This window comes from Pungitius pungitius, chromosome 8 (assembly GCF_949316345.1).
Source record: "Pungitius pungitius chromosome 8, fPunPun2.1, whole genome shotgun sequence".
NCBI lineage: Eukaryota > Metazoa > Chordata > Actinopteri > Perciformes > Gasterosteidae > Pungitius > Pungitius pungitius.
This window is the reverse complement of record NC_084907.1, coordinates 12,237,274-12,246,029: the sequence shown is the minus strand read 5'-3', so window position 1 is coordinate 12,246,029 and position 8,756 is coordinate 12,237,274. Positions and strand designations below refer to the sequence as shown.

The window sequence follows — 8,756 nt, the reverse complement described above, 5'->3', positions numbered from 1 at the left end:
AAGTATCACATTCCGTTTTCTTTTTGGACAATATGAGACAACAGTGGTGGTGTCCTTCACCTGCAAGATTTCAGCAGGTAGCTCAGGTTTATTTTTCTTCACTGTGCCCACCATGGTAAGTTTCCTCCTGAGAAGTTCTTGTCCAATGTCATAGCTGGTAAAAAAATTGTCACAAGTGATATTGTGACCCTGCAGTCCAGCAGTCAAATCGAGGACCACACGTTTTCCTTGGTTCTTCTCGGGGATGCCACTCGCAGATTCCAGGCACAGCTGGTTTTTGCATCGCAGGCTGCCCAGATTTTTATGCCGTACTTCCCTGGCTTACTGGGTATGTATAGCCGGAAGGGGCATTTTCCTCGGAAAGGGACAAGACGTTCATCCACTGTCACCTCTGCCCTTGGGTTGAACATCAGTGGAAGGAGCTGCGTCCATCTCTCCCAGACATCCCTGATGGGGGCAAGCTTGTCAGATCTTGCTCTGGTATCTCTGTTGTCAAATCTGAGGACTCTTGATATCATGCGAAAGGTCTGAAGTGACATTGTTGCGTGGAAAATATTTCTTCCTGTCGATGCGTCCCAAAGACTATCAGTGGCCTCATTGCAGGATCTGTACACTCCAGCAAGAAGAAGAACACCAATACAGGCATCCAGGTATTCCTCATCAATGTCTTTCCACATGTCGCCCTGGACTTTTTTTCCTTCCAGGTTTGTCATAGCAATGATGACTCTTTTTAGTGACAATGGCATAAATAGCTCAAAATGAGCATCCCCTAAAGCTCACATGATTGGGAGAGGAGCTGTCTGTCAGTGTTTTGGCTGACAGTTCACTTATGATTTAAGTTTTGGTTCTTATTATTGCTTTATAATCTGACTTTTATAACCGGGTCGAAACCGACCCGAACAACACAAAGGTCATAATTTCAACCAGAGCATTTTATAATTTAATGAAAACATTTTTTTTTGTTTTATTTTGTTGATATAGAGGTTCTTGACAAAGTCAAAAAGCCTTGACGCAATAAACTAATTTACGTGTTTTTTAATGCATTTAAAACTTGGAAACGGGTCGGTGCCGACCCGAACACCAGAGGAAGGTTAAGCATCCCGACTTCAAGGGTCTTACGAGAGTGTGGGGCGTAAGCTTCATTTCACTAAATGAAGGCCAGGATTAGATTATTTGTTACCTGATGGTAGATTTTGATATCCCAGGCATTTTTATTATAATAAACAGTAAATAATGTCACCAAAAAAGTCACCAATAACTCAATTAGTTCTGTAAGTGTGCAAGAAACTACATTCACAGCAGTCCTTGTTCCCTATTAACTATGTATCCGCATTTAACGGTGGTTGTTTTGCCTCAACAATTCTAAATTGGATCACCTCTAAAGTGAGGAAGCAATCTAGATGCTATGGAAACACAGTGCTTTATAGTCTGAAAGAGGCTTTTTTCCCGTCGAGGTGCTCACAGCTATAACGTGACGGTGTGGACAGAGTTTACCACACAGAGACCCAGCTGCCGCCGCTGTATGGAGGCAGTGCGCGGGAGGGCTGCTTGGTAGCCATCGTCACATGCGCCAACACGCACTGAAAGCATGCGCAGCAGGCCCGACTAAATGTCCACCAAGCGAAGAACCGCGTTCTCTGATCAGGTGGAGATCACTCCTATACATCTTTACAAAGGTCTTGATCGCTGAATACTTTAAAGCGACAGGCACAAGAAGAGTTTCAAATGGTTGAATAGATTGTTGAGACGGACACCAAGAGAAAGATAATCTTTTTGTATTGTATTGTATAGTATTGAAGCAGGTAAACACCCCAAATACATGAACCTGAACGTGTATCCTTTAAACAATGCTGCCATCAGTGCCATGGCATTCAAATCATTGTTATGAGAAATAGACACACCCAAAAGGGTAACTCTTCATCAATTGAGGAAGAGGAAGGTTGAAAACATATGCATGGTAAAACAAATAGAACTTGGGTCAAAGCTAATCGATAAAGGTATATGATGCACATCTACTGTGTCGTAAGCAAAACTGTCCACGCATGAAGCACACGGCGTCTGCGGCGCAGGGATCCTCAGCCCCGATGTGGCGGTGAGGAGGAAGATGTTGGACACAGTTTGATCAAAAGGGGGCTGGTCTGAGCCTCGCTGCGCTGTACCGACACACGCACTTCGGAGTTGTGAGCAGTCCCTCCATCCCCACTGCAGGCTGTGACGCCCTCTCGCCTCCTGCTTCGCCGCCGCGTCTCCTCTCCTGCTGCAGGTAAGGCATCCGTCGGAGTGATGGTGCTTCGTGCAGGAGCGTGCGATCCGTCCCCAGTGCGGCGCGCATCCGCCTGCCCGCGCGCTGGAATGCGCCGCCTCGCCGTGGCACAGGTTGAACGAGGTGCTCCCCCCCCCCGTGACGCGCTGCGAACCTTCCCCGTTTTTAAGCATTTGGGAAGAACAGAAAGTTAAAGGAGCGGATTCCATCGCGATCCGTTTGCGCATTCCGCCACGCTGCTGCGCGCGGGTTACACGGTGTGCATGTGTTTGCCCGCGTGGAGGAAGTGGGGTAGCGCTAATGCCAGAATAAGTCATGTAGTTTGACGCACAACTGTGCGCAAATATAGAAGCAGATGTGTGTATTTATTCCATCAGCGTTTAATTGGTCAGGTGGACGCGCGCGAGACACCTCACCGACCGCTCGGTCATCCTCGTGAATTAATATCAGACATGCAATATATTTTGTTTTTTCCTCAATCCACAAAGACAAGAAATACCCGAGAAAGCAAGTGCCCTAAAGAGGACTCGAGCGGATGATTAAGAGCGTGAGAGTCAATTATTTAAAAGCTGAAATGATGTTTGTGGGGGGGGGGGGGGGGGGGGGGGGGGGGGGGTTGTGTGTTTTCCGGATGTGATCGCAGTTGCTGATGTTTTTCTCACATTTGAAGTGCCTAGTCACTGCCCCCCCCCCCCTTCTCGAGCAGTGTTAGTTTGATTGGGGTTTTATTTGTTTGCTCATACAAATGGATCATTAAAAGAAAACATTCTCTCTTCCCCCCCCCCCCCCACACACACACACTCACTCACTAACCCACCCACTAAAGAACTACATCACAATAAATATCAAACGACCCCCCCCATTCCTCACCCCCCCCCTACAGTTGTATTCAATGATAACTCTCCTCTGTCACTTAGTCCGGCGGAGTGATGATTAATATTTCACTTTAAAGCTTCATTTCCGAGCGCTGACTCAATAAAACCTGCCACGTCCATGTCGCCCGGTCTGTTACTCACTGGGGGGGAAATCGAGAGTATAGATACGCCCCCCCCCCCCCCTCACATCCTCATCAGCACATTCCAATGGCCACCACGGTTCCTTTGGTGTGAAGAAGAAGAAGAAGAAGACTCCGAGCCAGTAGAGTGCAGGAAGACGTGTCTGCACCAAACAGCTGAGTAACCGACATAAAGTTCGACCTGCTTCTCTGTGTTTGTGGAATGAGCCCCTAAGTGAAGTGTCTTCCACGTGTGCTTGGGAGTGTTTTTCCCTCTGGGGGGGAAGCCGAGGAAGACGAGGACTCTCTTCATCCACCGTTCACTTCGACAGAGCTCAACTCGATGCTGAACCTCGCTCACCTGGTTTTATTCTTCGTGTCAACAGGATTTATTTTTTGGGAGGATGAAGTAAGGTCATCCTGTACATGTCAGCGCATCCCTCGGACATTTCAGACTGTATAGGTCTTTTTTTTGCAGGGGGTAGGGTGGGTTATCACCTCATTCTGCCTGGGGCGTCTGGCCTTTTGCTCAACAGCAGCCACCTGAGCAAGTAGGTAGCTCTGGGTTGAAGGCTAATCTTCACATGGGTGATAGAGATAACGGTGATGTATGGAGCGGATGGGGGCGATTTAACACCCAGCGCCGGCGGTTGTCTAGCGGGGGGGGGGGGGGTCAGGTTGCACGATACCGGAGTGTGGCTTCAGCCGGCGCCTCGCATGCCTGCCGTTTTGGCTTAATAGATGTGGGTGGATGCAGGTGGAGGCAGCCGCCCCGTGTACATTCACAGATTCACAGCTCATGAGTCTGTGCACAGACGCCTTGGTGGACGCTGCTCCGGGCATCTGTCAGTCGCTGCTGCTCGTCCAACTAAAATACGTCCACCATCTTACACCGCCGACGTAGTTATGTTGCGTTTTGTCATTTAAATACCGACCCCTCTTTCGGATTTAAAAAGAAGTCTGGTTGAATGGAAGTCTATGAGAAAAGTCTCTCTTGTGATTTATTCCCTCACTAAACATTGTGAAGATGAGTTCATGACCTCAATCTTTAGCTTCAAGTCTTCTTCAACACAGAATAGTCATTTAGGAAATGATGGTCCATTTAGAGTAGACCATAAAGCAGAGTATGCTTTAGGGTGGGCTTACTGTGATTAACCGGCTACAAGACGTCTCTTAAGTCACTTCTCCGCATTCCAAATATTGTAACTAAAAATGATGGCAACGACGAAATTGCACAACCTGAGGCTTCATAATGATGAATGTCCATAATACTTCCACTTCTTATACAGTCTGTGATTTATAGCAATTAAAGATTTATTTTGACCGGACTGACAGATATCAGTCAAACGTGACCTGATCACACCTATGAGGCTCCGCAGGTTCCAGCTTGAAAGTCATTTCTCTTCATAAAAAATGACCTTTAGGTGACTGAGGTTCGATTTGCTCAATGAAGAAAAGCACACTAGAGACGGCATACATTATCTGATGTTGTCAACGGATTAGATTGCTGTCAGTTTGAGATAAATCCAGTGTGATTATTAATATTATTGAACGGCTGTGAATGGACAAACACAGAACAATTAATGGATCCTTGCTCAGATTAGATCTTCTCAATCTGGTGCTCAGCAATGATGAACACAACTCAACAATACTTTATCATTTGTGTAACAGAAATGAGGTGAAAGAAGTCAACAATTGATTTGAGCTGAACCTTACTCATATTTAACATGAAAAACCAAATAGTTGCAGATGCATCAACTAATCATTTGGAAACTATTATCTCAAACATTTTATTAAAATAGAAACATTTTTAGCCGAATAATAAAACCTATTAAGAGCATCCTGCCCTAAAAATCACACCGTCTGTTATTCAGCCGAGACATACATGACCCAAGTATTGTTTTCAGGTTCATAGCTTGGCACGAATGTTTTCCTGCAAAGACACTAAATTATTGCGACTACTCAATAACAGCCGGGCCAATGTTGCAGTTGTGGATTCATCACCAGGAGCCAAACGCAATGTTTATCTGTTGTGGAGCCACGAGATTCAGAGGGAGGCTGCGTGGAGGTGCAGTGTGAGGACATGTGGTCGGGCTACGGGAGGCCAGGTAAGCAGGACAGAGCGCGGTGACCTTCACCCTCCGCTGGACTCTGACAGCAGCATGATGGAGGCTGTGCATCCAGAGTCATGTTGATTCTATTCGACGTGGATCCGAAGGAGCCACAGATGAGCTTTTCACACCTCAGTGTTGGAGTGAATGGGCCTGAAAGCCTGTATGGAAACAGGCCGCTGGCTCAGTTGCTACATGGGTTGGGTGGAGCAGGTGGTGTATCCAGTGCAACATGTGAACTGTATTTGGGCTTGGTTTGAAATGAGCCTTTCTCAGCAGAACTGTTGCCTTTGTGTAATCTGGCTTTGTTTAATGCTCTCTGGCAGAAGAAGCTCTGCTTATGATTTAATCAGAGCCCTCAATTTCGACTGCTTTGAAGGATGGTGAAGGGAATCACTGTGTACTGTACCGCACTGAACAGGGAGATCCTTTCATCTATTTGCCCTCCCATGTGCTAAGAATAATTCAGTGGTGGAAAAGTGCTCTCTATGCATCATATTGGTAAACATATGTACACTTTCATGAATAATTCCAGTTCCTGTTGTTGATTACCACGACAGCTGTTTTTGGTTGTCAATTATACATTTGAACATGGTTGTGAAGGGGTCAGTAAGGATGTTAACTGTTAGGTAACACGACCACCTTCACTCAGTGGTCACTCGTGATTTAACACTGATCCACTTAGCCATACCACATATTTGTTTTCGGAAGTGGCAGATTATATATTTTTTGTCAGCTACATCTCAGGAAATACATCATTTCTTTCTTAATCAAACCCGCTACGAGGGGATTTCATTTTGTGTCGATTTTGACAGTCCCTGTGGAGACCAAAGCAGTGGTGTTCTTCCAGCACCACAGTCTCCCACTTATTTTAATACTGAGGGGTCTCACAGTCAATCCTGGTGGTTCTGGCTCTCCTCCCCCCCCCCCTCTTCCCTCCAGAAGCATGGAGTCAGAGGCGGGTCCCCGCGGGGGGCAGGCAGAGCAATGGGCCAAAGCTGTGCCCCTGGCTGAATGAAGAGACGCTGCCAGGTCTCTGGGCTCAAGAACCGGCGTGGTTTCATTTGATTTCTACAGAATCAGAACCTGTGGGACAGATGACAGGCATTGAGATGGGATTGAGAAGTATTTATAGCTGATTGTCTTTTTTACCTGTGTCGGTCATATCAAGACATCAGTATTAAAATGAGACCCTTTAAAAATCAGTGGTTCCTTACAGTACCTAAAATGTTTGTAAGGGAGAAGTTGCATTTGTTTATATCCTCATTCTCCTGAACAGCGGTGCCAATATTCCAGATTTTGATTTATTAACAATGTCTAAGACTAATGTCTATAGCTGCAGTCCAACACAGGATTACCAAAACAATATTTAAAGTAGCACCAGGGAAAGAAGTTTTATCCGCAGTCTAAATAAAGCAACAGATCCTCGCTATCAGCACGAGCCACAGTGAAGCTTGGAAATTTACAAACAGGCTTTTTTGAGCTTTTTTGAGGGGAACTCCTAGTAGGTGTGAGGGAGAGATGATTAACGATAAAACCTCACACAGAAGACGGGAGGCGAGCTTGGTTTCCTCTAACAAATCCTCGGCGGCCCCGGCGTTGCAAACACATTAACGCCGCTGCACCTTCTTCAAAGGCGGACTCCAATTCAAGTGGAGCAACACCTGCACCGAGCAGATAGAAAGAGAGCCTGTTATATGAATCCTGCACACAGAGACTTAGCAAACATGTTGAGCATCCGCTCATCATTAGAATGGAACCCCTCCACCCTAGAAAAGGGGGGGGGGGGGCGGGGAATAATTCGTAGGTATACATCACGAGTATGGCCGCCATTGTTAGATGCATTTGTTCCACTTTTGGCCTGCAATTTTCGCCCTTGCATATAGTACGACCCTCTCTGCTTTGCCGCTACCAGCTGTGCAGAACCCTGGGCGCTTCTTATTCACAGCAGATAGAAGAAGTTGGTGGAAATGACTTTCCCTCTGGCCCTTTCATCCATCAAACCGTGTCTTGAGCTCTATCTGATTGACGAACAATGCACGCATGTGTGATGTTATATGAATTCCACATGCTCCTTGATGCTCCATGCCCCAGCTATTATTAATAAACATGTATTCTAGCATCAGCTCTGAAGGACAGAGGCTGGTCCTGATTGAGTGTGACACCTCACTAAGTGATCGTGATGGCTTTTGACAATAAGCTGCTTTCCGGGTAAATGGCTCGTAATGGAAAACTATTAATCCAGTGTACAGCCAGGTGTGTATGTATAAGTGGGGTACTTTTTGGGCGGTTGAATTTGCTTGCTATTTTTGCATCTGATTTAATTCACGCAATTTGAATGTAATGTATTCTCATTCTGTGCTGTGGTAACATCACCTTAGCGCAGAATTTAATGTCATAACCCAGTGCCGCTCTGCAAGAACTATGTAATTGAGAGAGGGCCCTGGGGATTTTGATGGGGGGGGGGGGGGGGGTTGAGAATCTCGCTAACAATATCTCTAGTCACTGTACGGCAAGCTACTTCCACAAATGGGCGCCTTTTAAACTTCTGTGAAGGCCTTGCTTAGCTCGCAGAGGAGGAGGCATCTCAGATACAGATTCTGTGCATGCATGTGTCCGTGAGCTGCTCGCCACGCCGCAAACACAAAGCAGGGAGCATAATGAGAGCTTCCTCGCCATTAAAGGAGAGTTTCCAACAGCCCCTTTCTTGTAATCTACGGAGGAACATAAACGGCGAACCTTGGCAGCCTGCAGCATGATTAATGCACTGCGCACTAAATGGATTTGCAATGAACCAGTCGCGTGATGAGCTGCTTACGCTCGCATTAAGCCGGCACCTCCACAGTGGTGTGGCTCTTCCCGCTCTTTTTATGTCGGGAATTTGCATGGCAAATAGCCACTGTAGGCCCGTTCCTGTGAATCTGTGTGACGGAGTGAATCGTCCCTCACAAACACCGGCCTCGGCTTTCTCGAGATCTTTTATAAGGGACGGGGCGCTCTGCTCGCCGCCTGGAGCAGATCAGCCGGTCAAGGGCCCGTTTGTCCTCCGTTACGTGTCCGCCCGCCTGCCTTGTTTTCATCTCCAGGGGCACCGTCATGCCACCTGCCCCTGGGACCTGCACCGATTGCCCACCCCCCCCGATTGACTCTCACTCCCATGTTCATTCACTTTGTCACTTTGTTTAGCTGGTGCACTTTATCTTTATTTTTATTTTTTATCTTAATCTCTTCTTACTTACTAACCCATAGCATATATTTTATTCTACTTGTATTTTATTTTTATCTTATTGCTGTACTATGTTGTCATTATTGTACTGTCTTCCGTCATGCACCAACCGCCAAGACAATTTCCACGTCTGTATATTATGGCAATAAACGTCTCCTGATT

General features: G+C 46.5%; 1 protein-coding gene across 1 annotated transcript in view; it reads left to right on the top strand.

Annotated features, from left to right (window-relative positions):
• Positions 1–1,844: 1,844 nt before the first annotated feature.
• LOC119229766 (contactin-4) overlaps positions 1,845–8,756 on the top strand; it is a 68,867-nt gene continuing 61,955 nt past the window's right edge. Inside the window, exon 1 of the mRNA XM_037490456.2 lies at positions 1,845–2,263. The gene's annotated coding sequence lies outside the window, so the exon portion shown is untranslated. The remainder of the gene's footprint in view (positions 2,264–8,756) is intronic.